The following is a 14,305-nucleotide window of genomic DNA, read 5'->3' on the forward strand; positions in this document are numbered from 1 at the left end:
CTCACTGCTGTGTACCAGAGAGCTGGAGAAACCAGAAAGTTTGGAGAACCCCAAGTGGAGGTAAAAGAAAGCCCTGTTAAATCATTGCTTTTCAAAGAACCTACCCTGGAGCTAGCTAACTGATCCTGTCAGATCTTTCCTCAGTCAGATAAGAAAAATAATCTGGCAGTAGTCATCAAAGGCAGAACGATGCATTAAAAAGTCCATTGTGAGGAGACCTTGGAATCAAAGGTAGAGGGTTTGCAGGCAAGACTGGTGGGACCCACAAGCACCAGCCACATGGAAATTTCCACTCCCTTCCTGGTTGTAGGAAGCAGGTTTGCCTTTGACTGAGAGCTGCTTTTCCCATTGGCAGCAGACACCTCCTGACCTCCCTGTCTCACCTGGTGGCTCATTTCCAGGGAAAGAGGGATAAAGAGAGGAAAGGCCATTAAGGCAATAGTCAGTCCTTTGCTATTATTTCAGCTTAGTGGCAAACAAGTGAAAGCTACATAAAGGTAAAGACAAGAGTCTTGATTTATCCTGATAATCCTTTCCCAAACTCCTGCTCTTGGTCCTGTTGAAGGTGTGACTGGGCCAGCAGAGTGTGATCTGAGCCAGACTGCCTGCTCTTATGTTCTGCCTTTTCATGACAATAGAAAAAATAACCAACAACCACATGGTGCTTTGAACACTAACTTGCCCTCACACTCCCTTCTGAGGCAGATAAACAGGATATCACTACCTGCATTTACAGTCTGGGAAAATGGGATAAAATTGTTCCATGAGATGCTTTATCCCTCTGTGGTTCTCCCCTGTGCACATGTCCAAGCAATGCCTGAGACAAAACTGGCCAAGGGAGATTGGGGTCCTCTCACTGAGGACCTGAAGTGAAAAAGAACCAGGACAGAGCAGCAGAAATGGGAGCTCTGCAAACACAAGGTGTTGCCATAGGGTGCACCTCGTGTCTTGCCAGAGTGCCCATGAGCCAGAGATCTTGTCTCACGTTGCCATATGTCACACACTGTACATAAATCAATTTGGTTTTGGCTGCCTGCTACTCCTCTTATAATCTCTTGTGGATCTTTCCATGTGTAATTATGAGTCAAGCCCTTGGAGGAGAGAGAAAGTCATTAAATGTCCTGCTGGCATTTCCTTTGAGAAGAAACTGCATCTGCCACTGGAGATGCTGGAGGAAGATGTGGGAAAAGGAGAAATAAATAGAGGTAGAGAAGCTACACCTCCAGGTTAAAATCCAAAGGTAAGCAAGGAGCTTTTGATTCCATTCATGACCTGTTTGGAACTCAGCTCCCATGGAAAAAAAAAACAAACAAAACAAACCACATGTCATGAAAAACCACCACCAGTGAGGAGGAGAGAGGTCACAGATAATGGTCCATCCTCTCCTTCCCTCTCTTCCCTCTGACATGCTGGTGTTATCTTGGCTGCTGAGCAATCTAAGATGGCAATAACACTTCATTTCTGCTTTGCACGTGTGTCAGAATGGCAGATTCCCATTCCCAGACTGAGGACAGGGTTTGTGGACATCACCTGTGGAGTGATACTGGACCTTCTGGGCCAGGCTGTCAGGAGTCCCTGCTGCTCCATGAGGGTGTGTGATGCAAACATGGGGATGAATAATTCAGGGCATGTGTGTCAAAACCATGAAAAGATGTATGAGGGGCCCCTATAGAATTCAGCTGAGGTTATACACATAGTGTAGTTCCTATACCTGTGCCATTACAGGGTTTGAGTCCTTTGGTTCCCTGCTGAAGGAGAAGAAGGCTGAGGAGAGGCAGCTCATGGTGCTGATGTCCCAGATGTCACAGTGGGTAACACTGTGGTGGGCAGTGCCTGAGGAGCTCTCCTGCTCCTGGACTGGTTGTCAGGTGTTCCAGTGGTTTTCCAAGGGAAAGGAAGAGAAATAGCCAAAGCAGTTGTGGACAGATAGTCAGGACTCACCTTGCCTAATTGCAGATGTCTGTATGGAAGATGTCTGCTCCTGAGCTGCCAGGCAGGGCTCATTTCATCAGTCAGATGCAGACATTGAATTAAAGAGGCTCTGGGAAATCCAGTTTCTCTCCCCTGATGAGAAGAGGAGCCTGGGGCTGGCTCAGATGGAGCAAGGGGCTGGGCAGACACCTGCCTGGGATCAGGTGAGTGTCACCTACTTGGCCCCTGAGCACGCTGCACCTTGGTGGCTGCTCCAGGAGCAGAAATAATTTTCAGGAAAAATGACTCTCCAGGTGTAGCAGGGGCTGCTCACGAAGCCTCACTGGCCATCTTGCCCTGGTGTCCACACCAGCCCACACAGCACCAGCCCAATTTCACAGTGCCTGGAGCTGGCAAGGTCCCACCTGCAGGCACAGAAGCTGCAGAGGCTGCCAAGGGCCACTGGCATGAGCAGCTGCTCTCAGCCAGAGGAGGGGATTGCTTGTAAATGCCACATCCTGGAAACTGAAACTTTCCTTCAGACAGGGTTCATGTTTGTATTTTTCCACAAATATTTTAGTCCCTTTAAAAGTTGGTTTAGTCTTATCTTGCTTATCTTTTCTCACCACAAAATTTTCATGAGTTGTTATTAATTTAAAAAGCATTTTAATTTTTTTTTCCTAAGGGGAAAAAATTCAAAATCAAAATCAAACATTTTGGCTTAAAGTACCATTTAGTGCATTAGAACACTAAGATTTTGGAAAAAAAGGGTTGAAAATATGTCTGACATTTTCAATTTATGAACATTTTTTTCAGGGCATAATTTCCAGGAAAATGATGGTGTTTTAGCTTTTCATTAAAGTTTTAGGAATAAATAAGTGAAACAAGAGAATATCCTACAAGTGGGAAGTTCTTGTTTCTAAAGAGGTGTGTTCATGATTGAATCAACTATTGTGCAGAAAGCCATAGTCTGATTTGTGTAATGACCTTCACAAATACTATTGAGAGATCTGGTGTATTTCTATATAATTACAATTAAATAGTGACCATTCTCCATCATTTATAATGTCTTTCATTATGTTCTCAAAAGAGCTTGTAGTATTTATTAAACTAAAGTGCTCTCACCCTCTGCTCCATTTAAATATTGGTAGCTATTTTAAACTCCTGAGAGAAGGGATTTAAATTGTCTGTCAAAAGACAAAAAGAAGGATTTTAAAATAAAACAATTATTCCAACGACCGCTGTTCATATTAATCAAGAATAGTTTCTTAGCTAAGTTTTTGTTTACCAAACTCACTTTTCCTTGCTCCATGCTAATTATGAGGATTGCTTGATTATGTATTTGGAGGTTTTGTTTGATTGTTTGTTTCCAAACAAGGTTAAAGTATCTTTGAGAACACTTGATAATGAAAAATTACCTCCTCACCTACTTACCTAAGCCACTGACACCTCTTTGCAACATAAATTGCTTTTTTACCTATTTCCACTTACCATGGCCCAGACATAAGACTAGAGCCCAACCAAAGAGCATTTAGCCAATGCTTTTTATAGCATTTCATCTTTAAAAACTCCAAAACCCAGCCTGAAGATGTTAAAACACGACAGTTTTAGAGGTTTATTGTTTAATTACTTTTGCTCTATAAATAGAAGATAGAGTTGTTTCAACATTATTTTACATGAGCATACATGGGAAAATCATTCTAGAAGTGTCTTAATATCTAAGAGGAATATTCTCTTTACCATCATGCAATGAATCAGGGAAAACTTCAAACTTGATAAGAGTCAGGTGGAGATTTTCCTCAATCTGGTTTTATATTACGTGATGCTTAGCAGGACATTTCTAGATCCCCCCTCAGGAGCGTTAATTAGAACAAATGCAATTAGTCTATGGCATCCTTATTAAGGCAGAATTCTTACATTAATCAGTAGAAGTTTTGCTGAATTAAAGGATTGTCCCAGGTCTTGCCATAAGATAATACTGAGTTGGCACAGGAGCCAGAAAGGATTTAGAGGACAGAGCCAGGAAAATCTGCTGAACTGCAGGAGGCATGAACAGAAACTTGAATTTTTAGCACCATCTTTATCCTGGAGTGGATCTTGTGTGCCATGGTTGACTTCAGATGGCTTCAGAGGGGTTTGTCATGGAGCTCATCTGCTCATGGAGGGCTCATCTGTACCAGCCAACAGGATGAGCTGAAAATTCCAACACAGGTGGGACTGTGACTTTCTGGGAGCTCCAAAAAAAAGGCATTCCTGGCCAGATATCAGGACTCTGAATGTTGAGCTCTTTCCTGCACAAATCCTGGGGAGCTGCAGGAAAAGGCCAGGAGAGTGCACCCACTTTGCCTTTTGAGCTTGCACTGTGACCTGGCCAGGGCGCACCACGGGCTGTCAGGGAGGTCACCCTGCTGTAAATCTATTTTCTGGAGCATTGCCACCCAAATGAGGAAAGGGAGAGCAGACACTCAGCATGTAGAGACAGCTGCTGGCACACTGCTCTGTCCCATCTTCCCCCACAGAGCAGCCTGTGCAAGGTTGCCCTGAGTTTTGTGGATCTCATGAGGACACAGCTCTGCCTACCACAGCATCACCGGGTTGGTGGGGACCACAGGACAACTCTGGTCCAACCTCTTGCTCCAGCCAGGCTTAGTGCAGAATTCAGACCATCTTATCCAGCAGTAATATAACCAACAGGGCTGCAAGAAAAGGGGGTAAGTTAAAAAAATGGGGTCTGGTAACTACCCTGCAGTTGGGATGCAGTTCAGCTTTCCCTGAGAGCACGCCTCTCTCTCTGTTCCTGCCTTCCAGGCAGATGCTTTTTTTATTAAGGAGATGGCCTGACTCCAGCAGTGTGATCCCTGTGATAGGCACTTGCCCTGAGGGTGCCAGGATTGCCCCGAACAGAACTTTTGGGACTGGGGGCTGATCTTGCACTGCTTTCCTGTTCTTTCAGCACAAACAGCTCTTCCCTGCAATTTCCCTTGGAGCCCAGCAAAGAGCAGGAGGAAATTCATCAATCTGATGGTTCCATCCAGCTTAGAAAACCAATGCATAGAAAAAACTTAGGTAAGAAAGACTGGTTTTGCTCCCAGAGTAAAGTTCTTGGGATCTCCTTGAGGGATTAAGAAAAGCAACTTTGTGCCTGTGTGTGAACCCTACAGTGGAGGGTCCCATTCCCCAAAAGGGTTAATGCAACCTCTCTTTTCCCCCAAAAGCTTCGTGGTCCTAACAACTTTCATTGTGAAGTGGGTGCAGGTGTGGGCTATGCTTTGTTGATCACAATCCCTTTTGCAGAGGAAGCTTTGAATATGTTTGACATAATCAGCTCACAGCCTTTGCCCGCACTCTTTCATAAACAGGCCATTTTCACATCCTTTTCATGGGATCCGACAGGCGGAAAAATAATTAATGTTACCTCAGCCTAACAGTGACCCAGCTTTGATTCAAAAGGACGGCATGTTGCATAAACTAACCATTTAATTGAGTGATAGAAAAAGCCCACATGTATCAATTCTGCCTCCACCTATTATGATTACTGGGGCTTTGCGAGGATTGTGCTCCCTCGGTCATAAAGCAGAGCTTAAATTCAAGCCCATGAAGTGGTTTCAGGAGGACTGATTGAGCATGAGCTGGGGATTATCTGTGTTTGTGGTGGCAGGAGATGGGAGCAGGGGAAGATGTGGGTACCCAGCCACCATGGTGCAGGTTCAGGTTGTGCCCAGGTTATGTCACATGTCCTTGTGGGAACTGACAGTGGCCAGATGTTATCCAGCCACAGGGCACTTGGGATGCTGATGACACTGCACTGCCACCTTGCCATGACCTCGGAGCCACAGCTAACTGGGATATTCCACAGCTGGGACTACGCCTAATGTGAATAGGATGGAGTCACTGTCGAGGTAACCCACCAAAAAGAAGTGTCCAAGATGAATTTTAGTTCAGTTGAGATAGAGTCTAAGGGTAGCAGTGACTCTTCCAGCAGTCTTGTGAAAGGCAGGTCCTGCTTGAATAACCTGATGTCCTTCTCTGACAAGGTGACACGCTAAGTGGATGAGGGAAAGGCTGTGAATGTTGTCTACCTGGACTTTAGGAAAGCCTTTGACACCTTTTCTCACAGTGTTTTCCTGGAGAAACCATCTGCTCATGGCTTGGATGGGTGGACTGTTTGCTGGGTGAAAAACTGGCTGGATGGCCAGGCCCAGGGAGCAGTGGGGAATGGAGCCACATCCAGCTGGGGGACTGTCACAACTGGTGTTCTCCAGGGGAACACCTCTGAGACCAGATCTGTTTAATCTCTTTATTGAGGAAGGTACCCTCAGTCAGTTTGGAGATGACACCAAGCTGGGTGGGAGTGTGGGTCTGCAGGAGGGCAGGAAGGATCTGCAGGGGATCTGGACTGGATGGATGGATGGATGGATGGATGGATGGATGGATGGATGGATGGATGGATGTGGATGGATGGATGGATGGATGGATGGATGGATGGATGGATGGATGGAGGATGGATGATGGATGGATGGATGGATGGATGGATGGATGGATGGATGGATGGATGGATGGATGGATGGATGTCGATGGATGGATGTGGATGGATGGATGGATGGATGGATGGATGGATGGATGGATGGATGGATGGAGGATGGATGTCGATGGATGGATGTGGATGGATGGACGGATGGATGGATGGATGGATGGATGGATGGATGGATGTTGATGGATGGATGTCGATGGATGGATGGATGGATGGATGGATGGATGGATGGATGGATGGAGGATGGATGATGGATGGATGGATGGATGGATGGATGGATGGATGGATGGATGGATGTTGATGGATGGATGTGGATGGATGGATGGATGGATGGATGGAGGGATGGATGGATGGATGGATGGATGGGGGATGGATGGAGGGATGGATGGATGGATGGATGGATGGGGGATGGATGGAGGGATGGATGGATGGATGGATGGATGGATGGATGGATGGATGGGGGATGGATGGAGGGATGGATGGATGGATGGATGGATGGATGGATGGAGGATGGATGGAGGATGGATGGATGGATGGATGGATGTCGATGGATGGATGTGGATGGATGGATGGATGGATGGATGGGGGATGGATGGATGGATGGATGGATGGATGGATGGATGGATTGATGGATGGATGTCGATGGATGGATGTCGATGGATGGATGGATGGATGGATGGATGGATGGATGGATGGATGGAGGATGGATGGATGGATGGATGGACGGACGGACGGACCAAGGCCAAAGGTCTGAGCTTCGACAAGGCCACAATAAGCTCCTGCAGACTCCAGAGCTCCAGGCTGAGTGGCTGGAGAGTGGCCCAGCAGAAAGGCCCTGGGGGTGCTGGTGACAGTGGCCAATCTGTCCCGAGAAGGCCAATGGCACCTGGCCTGTATCAGCAGTAGTGTGGCAGCAGGAGCAGAGCAGTGAATGTCCCCCAGTGCTGGGCACTGCTGAGGCCAAACTCAGAGTGCTGTGTCCAGCTCTGGGCCCCTCAGCTCAGGAAGGACATTGCGGGGCTGGAGCCACTCCAGGTGATGAGCACACCACCCTGCATGGGCCCCAGCAGTAATTTTAATGCAAGTCCTTGCTTCTACAGGAATTTACCCTTTAATGTAGAGGGGAAATATTGTCCTTTCCATAGTTTGAAGAGCCCTGATGAAACCAGAAAAGCACTTGCTGAGACAAATGGATCAATAATCATGAAGCACATTACCAGGCTTTACCAGACATCCCAATTTGCTGGGGAAAGGACTCCTGTGCTCAGTGTGGGTGCAGCAGAGGAGAGTGAAACAGCCACAGACCCTCAGAAAGCTGGAGACACACAGCAAGCTGTTTGTCACTGAGGTGGTGTCAAATGCTGAATGATTAGGAGATGTAGGAGCAGGTTCAGAAACCAACCATCCTCAGAAACCTTCAGTGTTCTCCCAGTGGGCCATTTTGTATCTCTAGCAAATATTGTTTTTAAAATTATCCCAAATAGCAGAGTGGAAGAGCTGGGGAGCAACCATTCTACTTCAGCTGTTTGTATTTAGTTCCACAGCTGCTAACACAATCCTCTGTATTCCATCCCTGTCTTTGACTCTTCACACCTCTAGGTATTGGTCATGTTTCTAGCCTGTCTGCCATGCTATTCACTGAATCCCTCTCTGTGTGTCTCACTCCCTGATCTTTTTTAATGGTGTTTGATGATTTTTTTCTCACAGCTGTCCATGTCTTTTCCATGCTCAGGTACCCCCATCCAACCTGCTGGTGAAGGAAGGGCTGAAGAAGCACAGATCTCTGGGTGCTCACCAGTGGTGGTGGTGGTACCTGTGGCCACAGGAGCCAAAATTTGGTTCCTCCACTGGCCAATGAACAGCCCGTGAAACACCACAGAGGAGACCTCCACTGGGAACCTATTCAAGGGAAAGCTTGAAGGCACTATGGGGACCACACCTAGGACTGGTTGCTCCACCGCCCACACCTGTGGTCAAATGGGGCTGGGTGACCTCTTCATGCCTTGGGAACAGACATGACCTTCCCTGCTTTCCCTGCTATGGATACTGCCCATAAAGTCACCCTGCACAGGCAGGGCTTTCAGTTCTTTTCCACTTAAAACCTGGAATTCTTTACTTTGGCTGTGGTGAGACACACTGGGAATGGGTGTACTGGGAATGTGGTGTACTGGGAACGTGAACTGGGAACGGGCTGCCCAGAGAAGCTGGGGCTGCCCCATCCCTGGAAGTGTTCCAGACCATGCTGGATGGGGCTCTGACCAACCTGGTCTAAGAAGGTGTCCCTGTCCATGGCAGGGGCTGGAACTGGATGACCTTTAAGGTCCCTTCAACCCAAACCATTCTGTGATTCCATGATCTGTCCCCAGTATGGATATTCTATGCAAAGAGCATTCCAAGGTTTGCTGCTCCCAGCCTTTCCTCTGAGCTCATGGCTCCTCCATCACGGGGCAAGTGCCCAGAACTCCTGTGGAGACCTGACTGAGAGAGGATTGTGCTTTCCCTGGAGATATCTGCAGCAGGGCAGCCTGCCTGGCTGGGCTAGGTGTCCCTGTGAGCTCCTGGAGATGAGAACTGAGCTAAAAAATGACCAGGCACAGAGGTGGGCAGCAGAAAAGAGGTCTGAAGTGCTGTTTCCATCTAGTGACATTCAAAACATTTTGTGAGGAAACTCTCCAGTGTTTGTAACACTGCAGTGACACAGAGGAAGGATTTGCTTAGATCCCAGTGAGTGCATCAGTGGCAATCCTGCAGCCTGGCTGCCAGCTCAGGGAGTGCATGCTCCTCACACCTGAGTCATCTTTTCAGTCCCTGATTTATATAATCAGTCACTGCGTGACTCCCATCCATTTGCATTTGGGAAGACAAAAGGCTGCAGATTGAGGTGCTCTTCAGAGCCTGATTCTGCCCTCACAGGGATGGAGACAACACAGGCACTTCCAAGATGCTCCTCAGAGGGAGTATCCTCTGTGTTTTTTCACAGGCAGAATCCTGGCTCTGGTGAGGTTTCACCCTCAGCTGGAACCAGAATACGCTTTGAGGTATGAACTGTCTACAGGCAGCACCATCACGTTCACCTTTATTTTGGAGGAGGCTGCAGATTCCATGCCCCGAGGGGATGGCTGGTGCTGCCAGCCCTCCTCCCAGCAGGTATCACCTTACCCTGCCTGCTGGCTCCCGCAGAGCTCTGACACAGGAGGGTGCTCTTCAGGGTGAAGGTGTGCGTGGGGGGATCAACCCTGCATGGCAGAGTTTTCATGTGAAATAAGATCAAACATCGCTGCCACACCTCTACCTCCAGCAGTTTCAGCCTACACAAGAAAAGGAAACGTGCAGAGGAGCAGAGTCCAGGTACTGGTGTAGATTTTGTAAAGGTTAGAGAGGGAAGAAAAGGAATATGAAGAAGAAAGAAGATGAAAAAAGACTCAAAAAAACTACAAAAAAAAGCAAAATATATGTATAGAAATAGATATATTATAGAAAGAAAAAAAAATATAGAATATTATAGAAAGGAAAAAATTAAAATATAAAAATAAAGGAGAGAAAAAGGAGCAGAGTCCAGGTACCAGTGTAACTTCTGTATAGGATTAGAGAGGGAAGGGAAGAAACATGAAGAAGAAAGAAGATGAAAAAAAAGAGAAAAAAAACCTACCAAAAAAGCAAAAAAATTAAAAGCGCAAAAAAAATTTAAAATATAAAAATATAGGAAAGAAAAAGGAGCAGAGTCCAGATACTGGTGTAACTTCTGTAAAGGATTAGAGATGGAAGGGAAGGAAAGGAACATGAAGAAGAAAGAAGATGAAAAAAAAACCCTACAAAAAAAGAAAAAAAAATAGAAAGGAAAAAATTAAAATATAAAAATAAAGGAAAGAAAAAGTAGCAGAGTCCAGGTACTGGTGTAACTTCTGTAAAGGATTAGAGAGGGAAGAGAAGGAAAGGAACATGAAGAAGAAAGAAGATGAAAAAAAAAAACCCTACAAAAAAAGAAAAAAAAATAGAAAGGAAAAAATTAAAATATAAAAATAAAGGAAAGAAAAAAGAGCAGAGTCCAGATACTGGTGTAACTTCTGTAAAGGAAAATAAAAAACCCCCCCCAAGCTACAAAAAAGAAAAAAAATAGAAAGGAAAAAATTAAAATATAAAAATAAAGGAAAGAAAACAGAGCAGAGTCCAGATACTGGTGTAACTTCTGTAAAGGATTAGAGAGGGAAGGGAAGGAATATGAAGAAGAAAAAAGATGAAAAAAAAATTAAAAACTACCAAAAAAAGCAAAAAAAAAAAAAAATAGGAAAAATATTAAAATATAAAAAGAAAGGAAATAAAAAAGAAAAACAAGGAAAATAATGTCTGGAGCTGAAAATTAAATTTGGCTTCCTACTAACACCCATGGACCTAATTGAATTTACTGCCTGAGTGCAAGAAGACTTGAAAAATATTATGGAAAAAGAAAAGCATTTGAAATTACCACATACAGTACATTTCAATACAGGTGTCAGGACTAGAAATGCAGTTAAGATTTGGAAAATCTTTGTAAACCCAGAAGGATTTTAAGTCCAAATGTGATTTGATGTGACCAGTCCTGATTTTTCTAGCCCAGGCAGGTTTTGAAAACAATGTGAAAGGATGGTTTGGGAGGGTCTTCTTCCCCTTGATTGAGGAGGGTGGAGAAAAACACAGAGCTCCCCTGGCAAGGGAGAAGGGAGAATTTCCCTTCACTTCCTTGGGCTGGTGTGACAAACTCCAAGCAGCAAAGCCAGTGGAAAACCTGCACTGGGCAAATTTGCCTGCATCCTTCCAGAGAGAGACAACTGGAGGAACTCCGTGGTTAGGAGGGTCCAGGGGCTGTTCCTCTGCACTGCCTGAGCAGCATTTCACAGTCAGGGCCATTGAATTCCATTTCTCAGAGTCACTCAGCCACCCCGGGCTGCTTTCAGAGAAAATGAAGTTGTCCATGCTGTGAATGGCAGGATGCAGCCAAAGGGATTTGCATCAGAACAGGGACTTGGCCTCATTCCTTCAACAATTGGAGAAACACAGTGGCTCCTGTGGGTGTTGGAGCAAAGGAAAGAAAAGACCTCTTCCATGGGCAGTGAAATGAATGAATGGTTCCTGAAGAGTTTGTCTGATCCTGTTTAACCCCTCCTTCCCTCCCCATCTCCCACCTTGCAGCAGCATGGTCTGGAGTCTGAAGGCCAGGCCTGGTGAAGTACAAGTGTTTCCCTACCCTTCATGCCCTTAAATTACTTTAATCACATTTATTTTACTGTGGAGAGGGAACTGAGCCACCTAAAGCAAATCTCTCCATTGGCAGTAGGGATCTAGGGACAAATGAATCAATTCCTGAAGAAAACCTAAAAAAAAAAATTAAAAAAAAAAAACAAAACAAAACAAAACAGAAAACCAAGCAGGTGCACCACTCCAATTTCTCTATCACTTCAAAGGGTGATTAGCTCAGATGTAGACATCTGACATTCTGTGCTGGAAACACCTGAAGCTGGTGAAACCAATCCCACTGTTAGAAAGAGCTGGGGAGTGTTGGTGGGGATCTGAGAGCCAGGCATGTAGGTGGGCAGGGAGGGCAGGATGCAGCTTGCAGGTGAGACACTGCATCACACATGTCTGCAGGTGGGTGTCTGCAGGTGAGCAGGGTGCCCAGGTCCTGTCAGCAGCAGGGAAATGGGCTGTGCACACTCAGGGGAGCTCAGGGACTGAGTCCCACCTGGATGCCTCACATGAAGGGAGCTGGGGCAGTTCCTCTGCTGCAAACTGAAATATTTGCTAGATTTATGGAGCCAACAGCTCCTAGCAGCTGAGGATCCAGTCAGAGTGACTTGGCGAGGAAAAGAGATCAGTTCAGATGTGGAAACCCAGGACACCACAGGGAATATTTCTCTGTCTGCTCTGGGGTGCCCTGACCCCCAGGGGAGCACTGACTTTCACCCTCATTCATGGAGAAAGTTTCCTGAACTTCAAAATAGACCAGAATCCACAAAAGTGTGAAGTAGATTCTAGAGAGTAGTGTAGGTGTAGCACTTGGGGAGAAATTTAAGTTTGGGGATTTTTAGTATGTTGTGGATGGCAGCAAGATGGAGGGCACAGGGTAGCATCCTGGGTTTCTTCTTCATGCTTCTTCTTCCTTCTTCTTCTTCTTCTTCTTGGGTTTGGGTGGCATTTTGTAATTGGGCAGAAAAGTCTGCATTGTGGGCTCTGTGGGATCAGTTACTGGGCTAAAAGGGAAAATAATCCAGGTGTCAGTTCTTAATTGGATAGTTGAGTCTAGAAGCCCTTGGAACAAGAGATTGTTGGCCATTTTGTGCCTTCTAATGAAAGGCTGCAGGACTCACAGTAGAGAAACTGTTTCACTGATAAGAAATAATAAACATCTGAGTCTGAACATGAACTGCTGTCTCAAGTGCCTTCAATCCAGACCCAGAGAAACCCACAACTGAGACCCCCACATTCAGAAGTCATCCTTCCTCCTGCTTCCAGCACCCTCCTCACAAAAACTCTGGGCATCCTTTGACTTATAGTGGAAACAGATTGCTAGTGGCAAGGAGGAATGCAGCCTTCCTGCACCCAAAGCTTTTCACCAGTCCAGGAGCTCATCTGTCCACCAAAAATGAGGAAAAATATCCCTCCATGCTCAGGTACAGGAAGAATGGATGTTCCTAGAGCATTGCAATGTCTTGATGGAGCTGCACAAGTGCAAGCAAGGCTGCTGCTTGCAGAGAGCTCCAACTGGGTGGAATCAGATTGGTATCACTCCAGGATGCAAAGAGGTTTGCACTGGGGGTAGAGAAGGGACTTGAACTGCTGTAATTAGATTATCAGATCTCCAGGGCAGGATTCAGCTCATAAGGCATTTTAACCCTTTCTCCCAATATTGTGGGGTGCAAACTAATTGTTCTCACTGCAAAACCTGGGCAGGTTTGTAGTGTGTGGAAAGGGATCACAAGTTTCTGGTCACTGCAGCTCTCAGCTGCTGGTATTATTTATGGCAGGTTTAGCACATTTCCAGCTGTCCTGTGGTTCAGATCAGGTCTTACACCCTATGAGAATCCCTTGGGAGAGAACCAGTCCCTGGATGTGCAGGTCACAGGTGGGGTTTGGAGGGAGGAAGATTAAATGCTGCAGGATTTCCTGGGCAGGGCCAATGTTTCCCCAGCAGCACCCATGGCTCTGTGTGAACCCACTAGAGATAAGATTTAGGCAAGAAATGCTGGATTTGTTGTGCTTTCCTGTAACAGCACGAAGGAAGGGTGAGTTTGGAGCCAGAGGGTTTCAGGCTGACTCAGCAGGGACAGTTCAGTGGTGGAGGCATTGCAAAGTGTGGATTTGTCACCTACCTCTGCCACAGCACTGTGTGACCTCTGACAAATCACTGTCCCATGATGTCCCTTGACCCCTTGCAGTAAAACAGGGCCTGTGATACTTCCTCAGTCATAATTGTCTCTTTGGATTGTCACCTTTTCAGGGGAGGGAATGAGGTTTCACACTGTGACAAGCAGCTGCTGTCTGGAATGGAACAGCATTCAGTTATGCTAAATGGCCTCGACATTCATGACATGCTCACTGCTGTGGTTTTCCCACTGCTCATTTATTCCCTGCCTGGGACAGTGAAAATAAATACCATCCCTTGTTCCATTATGATAAACACATTCCCTAAATCTTGAAGGGTCAAGGAATTCCTTATAATTCCCTGGTTCCTTGAAGGGTCTCCTTGGTTTCTTGTCAGGTCTGCTGCCCCACCATGCTGCCAAGGAAAAGGGACAAATGTTGGAGAGGAGGAAGACACTAATTTTTTTTCTCTACTGAAGTATGACATCTCTTACCATCTTTTGACAATCTCTGCCCACATGTAGTCAC

The sequence above is a fragment of the Haemorhous mexicanus genome, chromosome 4 (genome assembly GCF_027477595.1).
Source record: "Haemorhous mexicanus isolate bHaeMex1 chromosome 4, bHaeMex1.pri, whole genome shotgun sequence".
In the NCBI taxonomy this organism is placed as follows: domain Eukaryota; kingdom Metazoa; phylum Chordata; class Aves; order Passeriformes; family Fringillidae; genus Haemorhous; species Haemorhous mexicanus.